This window comes from Bufo gargarizans, chromosome 3 (genome assembly GCF_014858855.1).
Source record: "Bufo gargarizans isolate SCDJY-AF-19 chromosome 3, ASM1485885v1, whole genome shotgun sequence".
In the NCBI taxonomy this organism is placed as follows: domain Eukaryota; kingdom Metazoa; phylum Chordata; class Amphibia; order Anura; family Bufonidae; genus Bufo; species Bufo gargarizans.
This window is the reverse complement of record NC_058082.1, coordinates 450,861,374-450,875,576: the sequence shown is the minus strand read 5'-3', so window position 1 is coordinate 450,875,576 and position 14,203 is coordinate 450,861,374.

Here is a 14,203-nt window from a genome sequence, read left to right as displayed (position 1 = left end):
AGGCCCGGCCACAGTCATCACCTTTCTGGGCGTCGAGTTAGACTCCCAGCGTATGTTAGCTAGGTTGCCTGTGGACAAGTTAACAAGGATTAGAGAAGTCATCCACAGGTTTACAGTCACAACCGTGGTCACTAAGGCTGACCTTCAGTCTCTACTGGGCATGTTAAACTTCGCCATGCGCATCATCCCGCAGGGCAGAGCGTTCATATCCCGCCTACTGGCGCTCTTAAGTTCCGCCCCAGAACAGGACAGCCCAGTGTGCCTGGACAGTCAAGCCCTAGCGGATCTCCACATGTGGGACCATTTCCTGAGCCAGTGGAATGGGGTGTCCTTATTCGTACCTGAGCTGTCGTGTCAGTCGCCTACAGTCTTTTCAGATGCAGCTGTGGGCTCGGGGTTTGCCGCCATTTTCGGCACCCACTGGGTTGCAGACGTATGGCCTGCCGAGGTGGGACAAATCCCGGGGTTCCTCCAAACCTCGGCGCTGTTCGAGCTGTACCCCATCGTGGTGGTCGCCCACATATGGGGCAATCTTTGGGCGCGTCAGTCTGTTCTGTTCGTGACTGACAACACAGCCGTAGTAGACATTCTTAACAATGGGCTGTCAAAATCTAGCCAAGTCATGTGTTTCCTCAGACGGTTAGTGCAGCTCTCCCTACAACACCACTTTCATGTTTTCAGTGCGCATGTGCCAGGCGCGCAAAACGGGGCTGCTGACGCCTTGTCGAGGGCTCACTTCTCCCGTTTCTTTCAGATCATGCCAGAGGCAGATGCGACAGGCGCCACCGTCCCTCCTCACGAGTCCTTAAGGCTAATGTAACCGACCACCTTGAGACGGCTCACGCTCTAATACGCCATTCCCTCTCGCCTAACACAACCAGGGCATACAACACCGGGTGGAAGACGTTCTGCAGGTTTCAAGGGGAATGTCCTCAGGGGGACTCCAGTTTTCCAGAGTACATCCTGGCGTTCATTGGTTACTGCCACTCAGTGCGCAAGCTCTCCCACGCCACAGTGAGGTTGTACCTGGCGGGAGTGCAACACTTCCTCTCTGTTAGCCATCCCGAACTAGCATCAGTGTTCACCATGCATGCTGTCAAAGCCGCCCTCAAGGGTTTGAGCAAGTGCGGGCCTCAAAGCCAAGTACGCAGGCAAGCGGTCACCGGCCCTCTTTTCCGCAAACTGTCCGACGCCTTGGACGGTAATCCTTTCGGGGTTTTGCCCAGCTTGGTACTCAAATCCGCCATCTATTTAGCCTTTTACGGCTTCCTGAGACCTGGGGAGTTCACCTGTTCGCCAGGCAGTAGCAGGTTCCTCACGGTCAGCCAGCTGGTCCAGAACTCCGACGGGTTCATACTACTGCTCAAGACGTCTAAGACCTCCCAGATGGGCCCCCCTGTCCAGGTATCCTTTCTTTTAACAAATTTGCAACATCGTCACATACTATTTGTTACATTTGTCAGCTGAAATACCTATGGATATTTCATTCTAAAGTCTAACCTAATTTATTGTAGAGGTTTCCAACAACCTGTGTGCAACAGGGGAAGTGGAGTATATGTGGGACTTTTTGGGGTGACTTGCAACATATTGGTGTTACAGGCAGTGGGTATGTAACCACTGTACCAACCAACTAGTTTGACTGTGGGATAGACCTAAGGGCGTTATCTTGGCAGTCCCCTGGTATTCATCCTTCAAACCCTATACAGGCGTCTGGACTTTACTGCAGGGAAGCCACCAAGCCGCTACCTGTTGGAATAGACCTGTGTGGTTGGTATACTGGTGTAAAACACCCAAGGGTCAGGCAATACTAGTAGTCAAGGAACAGGCTGAGGTCAGGGCAGGCAGAGTTTGTGCAAATCAGTGAGACTAGTCTGAGATCGGGACAGGAGGCAAAGGGTCTATACAGTAAATAGGATAAGGTCAGATCAGGCAGCTGAGGGTCAGAATCAGGTCAGTTTCCTGGCGCAGTGCACTAGATACATCATCTCCTAAATTGACATAACTTATAGGATTAATCTGGCTTTGTAGAAGAATAAACAGGTGCTGTCCCATAAAAGATAACTCTCCGTTACAGCGAAACACAGACTGCCTAAAACTTTGAAATACATGAAGTCAGTTTATTTTTTTATGGTTAACTGTATCTGTTATCTAGCCAATTGTTTGATAAGTTTGATAAGTAATTATTGCCAGAATCATATGAAAGAATGGTTTATGATATATAAGATCTATATACAGATAAATATCATATACATGTCAAATATTAATTTCTATAGTCTAATGAAATAAATGATACTTTGTTCTCAATATGCTGAACATCGGAAAGGCAGAGCTACATGGGTTATAATAAAGTGACTATTACAGATGGTTGGTTACTTTGTATTTATGTATGAGTAAAGATCTACATGTAGACATGAAAGGAGCACATTTACTTCTTAGATCTGGTTACAAGTGACAAATGAAAGTAATGATCTGTGCTTATCAGATACACGTACCTCCTGCAAAGTGTCTTCTGTCAGCAGGCTCTCTGCATATGTTGCCTAATGGACTGCTTTCTGGGTCTTTGAGTAACAGCTGTATTGGATGTGTTAATTCGTTGTAACACAGCAATTGAAAGATAGATGACAGATCTTCTGACGCTGCTCCTCTGAAGCATCAGCAAGTGGTTTGCAATTTAAGACCTCATTCATACAGCAGGTCCATGTGCACGAAGACTCTATGCTTGCTATTATGGTGCTGTCGGCGGTCATTATATGGTGCCTTTGTACTCCGCTCTATTATGGAGATATTCTTTCACGAAAACGTACAGAATGTGAAAAAAAAAATACAGCATACTGTACCTCTGTATGAAACTGGAGGCATATATAGGTCCCCACAGAAGTCTGTTTGGCAAGGAGAGGACACCTAATAAGGCATACAATCTCCATCATGTAAATTACATCATCTTTATTTTATATGAAGGATCGCACTCATAAAACATACTTTAAAGAGGCATTCCGTCCTTACAGTTTTGATGACCTATTCTCAGGATAGGCCATGAATATCAGATCGGTGGGGGTCCAGTCCCCTTTAAATTTAATTTAAAGGGGTATTAACAACTGATATACTCTTTATATGGCATATTGAACACCCAGTATATACCATTAATGTCTAGTTACAGGACTTCTATCTAATGAGAGGAAAACATGTGAGCAGCCTTAAGACATAGACATATATGTCTGATACCAGATGGTTGGGGGTCGCACCGAATGGTGTCAAGGACCACATGTGGCCCCCGGGCCGCAGGTTTTGCACTCCTGTCTACATAATAGCAGCACTGCAGGGTAATTACAGCTTAGGCTGGGTTAACATCGCAGTTTATTTTGCCTTTCTTCTGATCAGAACAACAGAAACGTAAATAAAAAAACGGATTCTGTACTTAAAGCATCCGCTATGCACATTTGGCAACCGTTTCAGCCATTTCCGTCTGACATGCAATCAACTTGGCCTTAGTCCCATTCAGTTGAAATGCAGGAAGCTGTAGCTGCTCTGCACTTCTGCCACTATGTAGATAGCGTGCAGGTGAATATTGGAGAAACCGCAGCGCTCACAACAGTGCCAAAAATCAGACCTTCAACATTCTCATTTTGATGACCTATCCTGAAGATAGATCAACAGTATTGCGTAGCTGGAATATAACACTCATAAAAAAAGGATCTATCCCAATAAGGCCTCTTTCACACTAGCGTTCCGAATTTGCTCCAGATGCGTCGTGTGTGCATTGTGGGAAAACCGCACGAGTAGGCACGCAATTGCAGTCAGTTTTGACTGCGATTGCGTTCCGGTGTTCGTTTTTTTCCATGCAAGTGCAATGCATTTTGCACACGCGTGAGAAAACACTGAATGTGGTGCCCAGACCCGAACCCGGACTTCTTCACTGAAGTTCAGGTATGGGTTAGGTGTTCCGTATATTTTATTATTTTCCCTTATAACATGGTTATAAAGGAAAATAATAGCATTCTTTAATACAGAATGCTTACTAAAATGTGGCTTGAGGGGTTAAAAAATAAAAAAAATATTATTAACTCACCTCATCCTCTTGTTCGCACAGCCGGCATGTCTTCTTTCTTCTTCTTTCAGGACCTGCAAAAGCACCTTTGACGTAAACCACGCGTTGAGCGGGTAACGTCAGCGCAGGTCCTGCTGAATTAAGATGCTATTCATGCCATTATTTTCCTTTATAACCATGTTATAAGGGAAAATAATACAGTAAATTGACTTTAAAGGGTTTCTATCATGAGAAATAATGTTATGTATCTGACTGACATTAGCGATGGGCTAATGTCAGCAGTACATAACAGTATGCTTTATAACTCCCTGCCTGCCGCCGTTCTCTTAAAATAAATACTTTTAAAATATGCTCATGAGCCTCTAGGTGCTATTAGGGCGTTGCTTCAGCACCTAGAGGCTCAGTCTACGCACCCTTTGGCACGCCCAGGTCCAGTTGATTAACTTTTGAGTTCTCCTCAGTGTCCCGTAAATCCGGCGCCTGCACTGTCCAGTTTAGTATTCGGTGCAGGCGCAGTGAGTGAAGGACACGCTCCTGCTGCCGGCTTCCTTCTTTCAGTGCAGGCGCAGTGTATTTTTTTCAACAGTGGGACTTTGCGGGGGCTTCTTGCAGATAGCTTGGCTTCACATAGGCGTCTTCTAATTGTAACAGTACTCACAGGTAACGTTAGACCTTCTTTGATCTTCCTGGAGCTGATTGTTGGCTGAGCCCTTGCCATTTTGGCTATTTTTCTATCCATTTGAATCGTAGTTTTTCGCTTTCTTCCACGTCTTTTAGGTTTTGGTTGCCATTTTAAAGCATTTGCGATCATTTTAGCTGAGCAGCCTATCATTTTCTGCACTTCTTTATATGTTTTCCCCCTCTCCAATCAACTTTTTAATCAAAGTACACTGTTCTTCTGAACAATGTCTGGAACGACCCATTTTCCTCAGAATTTTAGAGAAAAATGCACTGTAATCAGCATGTACAACATTTGCTGCTTTCCTTCCTTAAATAAGGGCAATAATTGCCACCTGTTTTTAAAAGAATGAATGACCTCACTAATTGAACTCCACACTGCTATTATTTTGAACATGCCCCTTTAAATAAGTGATTGAATTACAGAGAATCAGCAGCATGCATGGCATGACTGTTGGGTCTGTTGGATTTCTATTACTCTACTACACCTGCTAGTAAATTATTTGCCATGTAGAAATATCATTTCTACCAAAAACAGTGATTGATCAGGTTAGTGATGTCTGACTGCTATTATTTTGAACACAACTGTACATAACAATCTGTTTCTAACAAAGCTAGAACCAGCCCTGTACCTCACATGGATCCAGAGATCTCCCCATTCATTGCTCTGCTAGATTTATATCAAGCTGAGAGCTCAGGGGGCGTGTCTTTTCTGCCGCACCCAAGCGGGCGTGTCTCAGCTCTCCCTATCACAGCTCAGGAGGAAGTTGAAGGATGAAACTGAACATGTGCGGCCATCTCAGTCAGCAGGACAAAGAAAAAAAAAATAAGAAAAAACAGGAGGTGGCGCTATACAGATAGATTGTGTTGAATAAATTAGTGGCTATACAAAAAATGTAATTATATGCAATTACAAAAAAATTCAGATCCAGGTGAATGGCTAGATGAATAGAAGAATAGAGCCGCATACAGTTATAAGAACATGTACTTGTTATCACATGGGGGATGCAAGTAGCTACTAAAACAGAAATGAGAGGAGAAGAGGTGACAGGTCGTCTATAAAAAGAACCTATGAAAGACTTACAATTCTCTCACCTCTTTGCTTAGTTTGTGAAACCTGTCTGGGCAGAAGGAAGTGTCACTGGCAGAGTAGCGACTGTCTTGTGAGTGAGGCCACTTGCTGGCCATACTTAGAAATCCACTATATAACAATTACAGCATAATTTGAATAAGTAAAACCTATCAACTCCTAACAATAGCCAGGCCAGGAAAACTTTACGGGTTCAAAGCCGCAGTAACAAAAGGAGCCACTGACACTTATCTGGGGACAGGAAAACTACTCCACCATGGAAGATGCAGAACAGGTAGCAGAAGATTAGGGGATTACTGATGTTGACCCTTATACACCCTACTGGGTACTGTATAGGGGATTAGTGACTCTGACCCTTTTACACTCTAATCCCAACCCCCAATAAGGATGGACCCGTCATCCTGATAAGGACGGCCTCTAACTGGATCTCCTGGTTTACTCTACAAGGTCATATAGGATGACTCAAGTCTAATTTCAGGGATCATGTCTGAGAATGTTGCCAACATAATTTTCAAGGGTAACCATTGTCTGACTGACTGCCTGTAGATTAAAAAATGAGTCATCCAAGGGATATATGTCCTCCTATTTCTTACAGACTGTTCCAACTTCTTTCTACAGTGTAAGAGATTCAAACAAGGGACCATATTTAGATATGGTGATGAGGTGAAACATCAGTAATATTCAGAAAAGTTCCATGGTTCATACAAGCAGAGAAACAGAAAAACAAATGGCTGCAGCACAGCAATCAGATGTATTACAACGGAGTAAGAACATGTATCCAGCTAGAGGAAATTAACCCCTTCGGGACCCTGCCATTTTTTACCTTAAAGGGAACCTGTCACCGGGATTTTGTGTATACACTACGTGCAGAATTATTAGGCAAATGAGTATTTTGACCACATCATCCTCTTTATGCATGTTGTCTTACTCCAAGCTGTATAGGCTCGAAAGCCTACTACCAATTAAGCATATTAGGTGATGTGCATCTCTGTAATGAGAAGGGGTGTGGTCTAATGACATCAACACCCTATATCAGGTGTGCATAATTATTAGGCAACTTCCTTTCCTTTGGCAAGGAAGCGTGATCATCAAACAATCAAGCGTTTCATTCAAAATAGTCAACAGGGTCGCAAAAAGCGTGTGGAAAAACCAAGGCGCAAAATAACTGCCCATGAACTGAGAAAAGTCAAGCGTGCAGCTGCCAAGATGCCACTTGCCACCAGTTTGGCCATATTTCAGAGCTGCAACATCACTGGAGTGCCCAAAAGCACAAGGTGTGCAATACTCAGAGACATGGCCAAGGTAAGAAAGGCTGAAAGACGACCACCACTGAACAAGACACACAAGCTGAAACGTCAAGACTGGGCCAAGAAATATCTCAAGACTGATTTTTCTAAGGTTTTATGGACTGATGAAATGAGAGTAAGTCTTGATGGGCCAGATGGCTGGATTGGTAAAGGGCAGAGAGCTCCAGTCCGACTCAGACGCCAGCAAGGTGGAGGTGGAGTACTGGTTTGGGCTGGTATCATCAAAGATGAGCTTGTGGGGCCTTTTTGGGTTGAGGATGGAGTCAAGCTCAACTCCCAGTCCTACTGCCAGCTTATGGAAGACACCTTCTTCAAGCAGTGGTACAGGAATAAGTCTGCAAGGTAAGAAAAACATGATTTTCATGCAGGACAATGCTCCATCACACGCGTCCAAGTACTCCACAGCGTGGCTGGCAAGAAAGGGTATAAAAGAAGAAAATCTAATGACATGGCCTCCTTGTTCACCTGATCTGAACCCCATTGAGAACCTGTGGTCCATCATCAAATGTGAGATTTACAAGGAGGGAAAACAGTACACCTCTCTGAACAGTGTCTGGGAGGCTGTGGTTGCTGCTGCACGCAATGTTGATGGTGAACAGATCAAAACACTGACAGAATCCATGGATGGCAGGCTTTTGAGTGTCCTTGCAAAGAAAGGTGGCTATATTGGTCACTGATTTGTTTTTGTTTTGTTTTTGAATGTCAGAAATGTATATTTGTGAATGTTGAGATGTTATATTGGTTTCACTGGTAAAAATAAATAATTGAAATGGGTATATATTTGTTTTTTGTTAAGTTGCCTAATAATTATGTACAGTAATAGTCACCTGCACACACAGATATCCCCCTAAAATAGCTAAAACTAAAAACAAACTAAAAACTACTTCCAAAAATATTCAGCTTTGATATTAATGAGTTTTTTGGGTTCATTGAGAACATGGTTGTTGTTCAATAATAAAATTAATCCTCAAAAATACAACTTGCCTAATAATTCTGCACTCCCTGTAGAGCTGAGGACATGGGTTGCTAGATGGCCGCTAGCACATCCGCAATACCCATTTCCCATAGCTCTGAGTGCTTTTATTGTGTAAAAAAAATGATTTGATACATATGCAAATTAACCTGAGATAAGTCAGGGACAGGACTCATATCAGGTTAATTTGCATATGTAGCAAATGTTTTTTTTTTACACAATAAAAGCACTCAGAGCTATGGGAAATCGGTATTGCGGATGTGCTAGCGGCCATCTAGCAACCCATATCCTCAGCTCTATACACAAAATCCCGGTGACAGGTTCCCTTTAAGGACCAGACAGTTTTTTTTTATTTGACATGTGTCATTTTATGTGGTAATAACTTTGGAGGACTTTTACTTATCCAAGCAATTATGAGATTGTTTTCTCGTTACACATTGTACTTCATGGTAGTGATACATTTGAGTTGATATGTTTCACCTGTATTTATAAATAAAATTCCAAATTTATGGAAAATTTGGAAAAATTTGCAATTTTCTAAATTTGAATTGCTCTGCTCTTAAAGGGGTTGTCCGGGTTCAGAGCTAAATCTGCACATACCCTTATTTTCAACCAGACATCCCCCCTGAGGCTAGCATCGTAGCATCTCATGCTAAATTGCGCAGGGCACAGACTCTTTTGTTTTCAATAACACACGGCTGGGCGGAAATATCTGCCCGGCAGTGTGTTCGGTGACGTCACCGGCTCTGATGGGCGGGCTTTAGCGCTGCCCTAGCCATTTTACTGGCTAGGGCAGCGCTAAAGCCCGCCCATGAGTGCCGGTGACATCACCGGGGTTCCTGGCAGCCCCATGGAGAGCCCCGGTACGTCACCGGATCTCCAAAAAATGCCTTTGCCCTGCACGATTTAGCGCAGGGCAAAGGGGAGCAGTGGAGCATGAACTGCTCCGATGCTCATGTCAGGGGGGCTGCCGGGGTGAAAATGGAGGTATGTCCGGGTTCAGCTCTAAACCCGGAAAACCCCATTAAGACGGAGAGTGATACCTCATAAAATTCTTAACATTTCCCATATGTCTACTTTATGTTGACATCATTTTGTAAATATAATTTTAATTTTTTAAGTCGTTTGAAGGCATTTTGGAACAAATTTTTAACATTTTCAAAAAAAATACATTTTTTTAAAGACTAAACCAGTTATGAAAGGGCTTACATAGTAGAAACCACCCATAAATTACCCCATTTTGGAAACTACACCCCTCAAATTATTCAAAACTGATTTTCCAAACTAACCCTTTAGATGTTCCACAAGAGTTAAAAGAAAATGGAGGTAAAATTTAAAAAAGTCACTTTTTTTGCAGATCTTGCATTTTAATACATTTTCCTGTGATGCAGAAAGGGTTAACAGCCAAACAAACATCTATTTTTATTGCACTCATTCTGTAGTTTACAGAAACACCCCATATGTGGTCATAAACTGTTGTATCGGCACATGGCAGGGGTCAGAAGGGAAGGAACACCGTATGTTTTTTGGAGAGCAGATTTAGCTTGAATGGTTTTCGAGAGCCATGTTATGTTTGAAGAGTCACTGAGGTTTCCCTACAGTGGAAGCCCCCAAAATGTGACCTCATTTTGGAAACTACACCCTTCATGTCATTTTTAAGGGGTGTAGTGCATGCTTTGATCCCACAGGAGTTTCACTGAATTTAAAAACACATGGCTATGAAAATGAAAAATTTAATTTTTTCAATTGAAATGTTGTGTAGCTCCAGATTTTTTATTTTCCCAAGGGGTAATAGGAAAAAAGCACCCCACAATTTGTTACCCATTTTCTCCTGAATATGGCAACACCCCATCTGTGGTCTGTGCTGTATGAAGAGGCACCATATGGCTTTTGGACAACATATTTCACTAGAATGATTTCAGGCACCATGTCACATTTGAAGACCCCCTGATGCACCTTTACAGTAGCAACCCCCCAAAAGTCATCCCATTTTGGAAAGTATACCCATCATGGAATTTTTCGAGGGGTGTAGTGAGCACTTTGGCCCCACAGGCATTTCATAGAATTTAGCAACACTGCAAGGCTCAGAAAGGAAGGAGTGCCATGTGCATTTGAGGACTAGTTTGGTGATTTATACAGCATTGGCCGACAACTGTAGAGGCTCTAATGTTAAATAAAAAAATAATAAATTACCCTATTTTAGAAACCACACCCCCTCATAATTCTCCGTACAGTATTAATCGAAAGTTATGAACGAAGATTCTTCGGATGTAACAAATTGACACAGAGAATGAAGGTGTAAGAAGTCAGTTTTTCTGCATAGAGAACACCGTAAAACTAAACAAACCAACCTTCATATAGCTATTTAAACAGAAAAACAAAAAAGTTATTGCTTCAAGAAGGCAGGGAGTAAAAAAATATATGAAAAAGGAAAATTGCAAGATCTTGAAGGGGGTTAAATAGCCAAAGAACTATCTCAGTTCTATTAACCCCTTAGCGACCACCCATACGACTTTTTTACGGCGGTCACTAAGGGGCCTTAGGATGGGCCAACGCTTTTTTTATGGCGGCCCAGTCTAAGCGCTGCACGGGTCCCCGCTGCATGAAAAGTGATGACAGAGGGAGTGGACTCCCTCTGTCTCCCATTGGCACCCCGCAAATGCGATCATGGGGCGCTGATGTGTGTGAAAGCTGCCTGGGGTCTGATGTAGGCCACATACCAGCCTTGAGTAATTTCCAGCAGGCTGTGCTCTTTGGTGCAGCCTGCTGGTTAATGTAAGAATAGCATTGCTATTAAAATGCATTGGGATAGTGCATTGCATTTTAAAAGCAATCAAAGAGATGTCTGTTATATTCCACTTGCGGGACTATTAAGTGGTAAAAAAAGAAAAAAAAAACAAATTTATTCAATCAAAAAATCCCATTAAAAAAAATTAAGCTTTTTTTTCCATTGAAAATACGCTTTTCAGTAGAAACATAGAAACATAGAATGTTTCGGCAGATAAGAACCATTTGGCCCATCTAGTCTGCCCAATATACTAAATACTATGGATAGCCCCTGGCCCTATCTTATATAAAGGATGGCCTTATGCCTATGCCATGCATGCTTAAACTCCTTCACTGTATTTGCAGCTACCACTTCTGCAGGAAGGTTATTCCATGCATTAACTACTCTCTCAGTAAAGTAATACTTCCTGATATTACTTTTAAACCTTTGCCCCTCTAATTTAAAACTATGTCCTCTTGTAGCAGTTTTTCTTCTTTTAAATATTCTCTCCTCTTTTACCTTGTTGATTCCCTTTATGTATTTAAAAGTTTCTATTATATCCCATCTGTCTCGTCTTTCTTCCAAGCTATACATGTTAAGGTCCTTTAATCTTTCCTGGTAAGTTTTATCCTGCAATCAATGTATCCATTGCAAAAAAAAAACCTTCCCCATATGTTTGGTATTGCCGCGCCCATAACGACCCAGACTACATAGATATCATGTAAATTATCCCCTATGGTGAACGTCGTAAAATTAATGTTGTTTTTAAAATACAGAATTGATCATTTATTTTTAGTTGTCACCAAAAAAACGTAATAACAAGCGATCAAAAAGCGGCATTTACTCCAAAATGATACCAATAAAAAATACATACCCCTAGTCATCCCCCAAAAATAAAGCCCTCACACAACTCCCTATAAAGAAAAATAAAGTTATGGGTCTTGGAAAGAGGCAATGCAAAAGCATTATTTTTTTTATAAAAAAAAAAAAAAAAAAAAAGGAGTTTTATTGCAAAAAAGTATTAAAATATAAAAAAACTATATGTATTTGGTATGACTGTAATCGTACTGACCCAGAGAATAAAGATATTATGCTATTTATACCGAAAAATGAACGTTGTAAAATTTATAATGTAAAAATGCAGTGGCAGTATTGCTGTTTTCCCCATCTCCCTCCCAGAAAGCGTTAATAAAAGTTAATCAGAAAGTAATATGTACCCAAAAATGGCGCCATTAAAAAGTACATCTTTTCCCACAAAAAAACAAGCCCTCATAAAGCTGCATAGACGGAAAAATTAAGTTATAGCTCTTGGAACGCGACGATGAAAAAAGGAAGAAAAACGCTTGGTCAGTAAGGCCCAAAACAGGCATGTCACTAAGAGGTTAAAGTAGGATTTAACATTTGCACAAATGTCTTGTATTTTGAAAAATGAAACTCAATGTGGAAAATCCAAGAGCCATTTTATAGTAATTCTTGAGTCATGACCTCATATAAATCCTTTTTATTTCAATTTTATACATCATATTAGTTCGATCCCTCGGTAGTGACGATTAGTCATGCAGTAACACAATCTCTCATCCCAGAGCTTGTATCTTAGGATACATCATGCCCTTGATAGACGTCATCATATATTCTCTGAAGAGTCTACTATAATAGAGTCCATAAATCGTGTCCTACAGTCAAAGTAATTTCAGTTCTATTTGTTTGGCTAGAATAAAGCTGAGAACTCTTCATTAGGGTCACATTTGTTTATCTTTTAATTAACACTTTGAAGATGTTCAATTACCGAAAGCAAAATGGGGGATCACAGCATCATGCATTTGCTTCTATAATAAAATGTAAATTTAATTTCACGGAGCATAGAAGATGTACGTCATTTTGGGTAACCCCATTTTACCTTCCAGTCAAGAGGAGTAAGAATTATTAGGATTGTGCTAACAACTATTGAGGCATCAGATTGAGTAGTTTGAATAATAAATTACAGATACATGCATGTATTATGCAGAGAAATGATATACTACCAACAGGCAGAGGGCCCCAGAACCATGGTGTGTGCCACGAGGGGAAGAACACATGGCTCAGAGAGTGTAAGTATGAATACTCCCATCATCTCCACTGCCCCTGCGGTAAGGTGCACTGTGAACAGCTGATTAGCAGGGGTGCAGGGAGTCAGCCCCCACCTATCTGACATTGATGATTTATCCCGATAGGTCAAATATCTGCAACCCATACAAACCCTTTAACCCATTAAAGGACAGCCAATTTTCACCTTAAGGACCAAGCCAAGTTTTGCAAATCTGACATGTGTCACTCTATATTGTAATAACTTTGGAATGCTTTTACGTATCCAAACGATTCTGAGATTTTTTTCTCGTGACACATAGTACTTCATGTTAGTGGTAAATTAGAATTAATATGTTTTGCCTTTAGCTATAAAAAAATCACAGATTTCGTAGTAAAGAGGTCACAGAGAGGCACGGAGCATTATCAGTCATGTTAATGCTCCATGCCTCTGCAGTCTGCATCGGGTCTTGGCACTCTTTCACGGAGCAGATGCCACGCACGGCATCCGCTCGTGTGAAACAGCCCTTATAAGGTCACTTTGAGGGGATCACATAGTAGAAACCACCCATAAATGACCCCATTTTAGAAACTATACCCCTCATATTATTCAAAACTCATTTTACAAACTTTATTAACCCTTTACATGTTTCACAAGAATTAAAGGAAAAAAAAAAAAAATATATATATATATGATAAAATAGAATACAGCGGCTCACCCCTATTACGTATGGATAGGTGCTCACCCTCTGGTCCTACCCTCAGGATCCACAGAAGAAAATGTAATATATATAAAAAGTGGGGGCACTCACAAGAGGAAACCACTAATGGATGATTCAATAGTACTTTAATATTCTAAAAACAAACCCCTAAGATACATATAAAACATACATCAAAAAATATACCTATATATATATGTGATATACAGCGATAAAGCAATTCATAAAACAATTCCCACTGGTGGTTAATAGTATATAGCGGCCTATTCAGTGCCGTGCATATAAGTTCGTAGCACAAACTTTTTAAGAATAATGTCCCAATTTCAGTTGTGGTGTATTATCACCTTCACAGAGCTATATGCATAATTTGAGAGCCCTGGACATGGGTTGTATTCAGTTGGAAGAAATATTATTATCAGTCCGGATCGATGGCTTAGATGACCCGTATCACTGAGTAAATAGGAACTTATAACCCCTTGGGACTATATCGTAATAGCTCCACTGGGGCACTGTTGGTCCGGTATGATGAGCGTACAAAGATATATTGTCCTCCCAGTTACTTA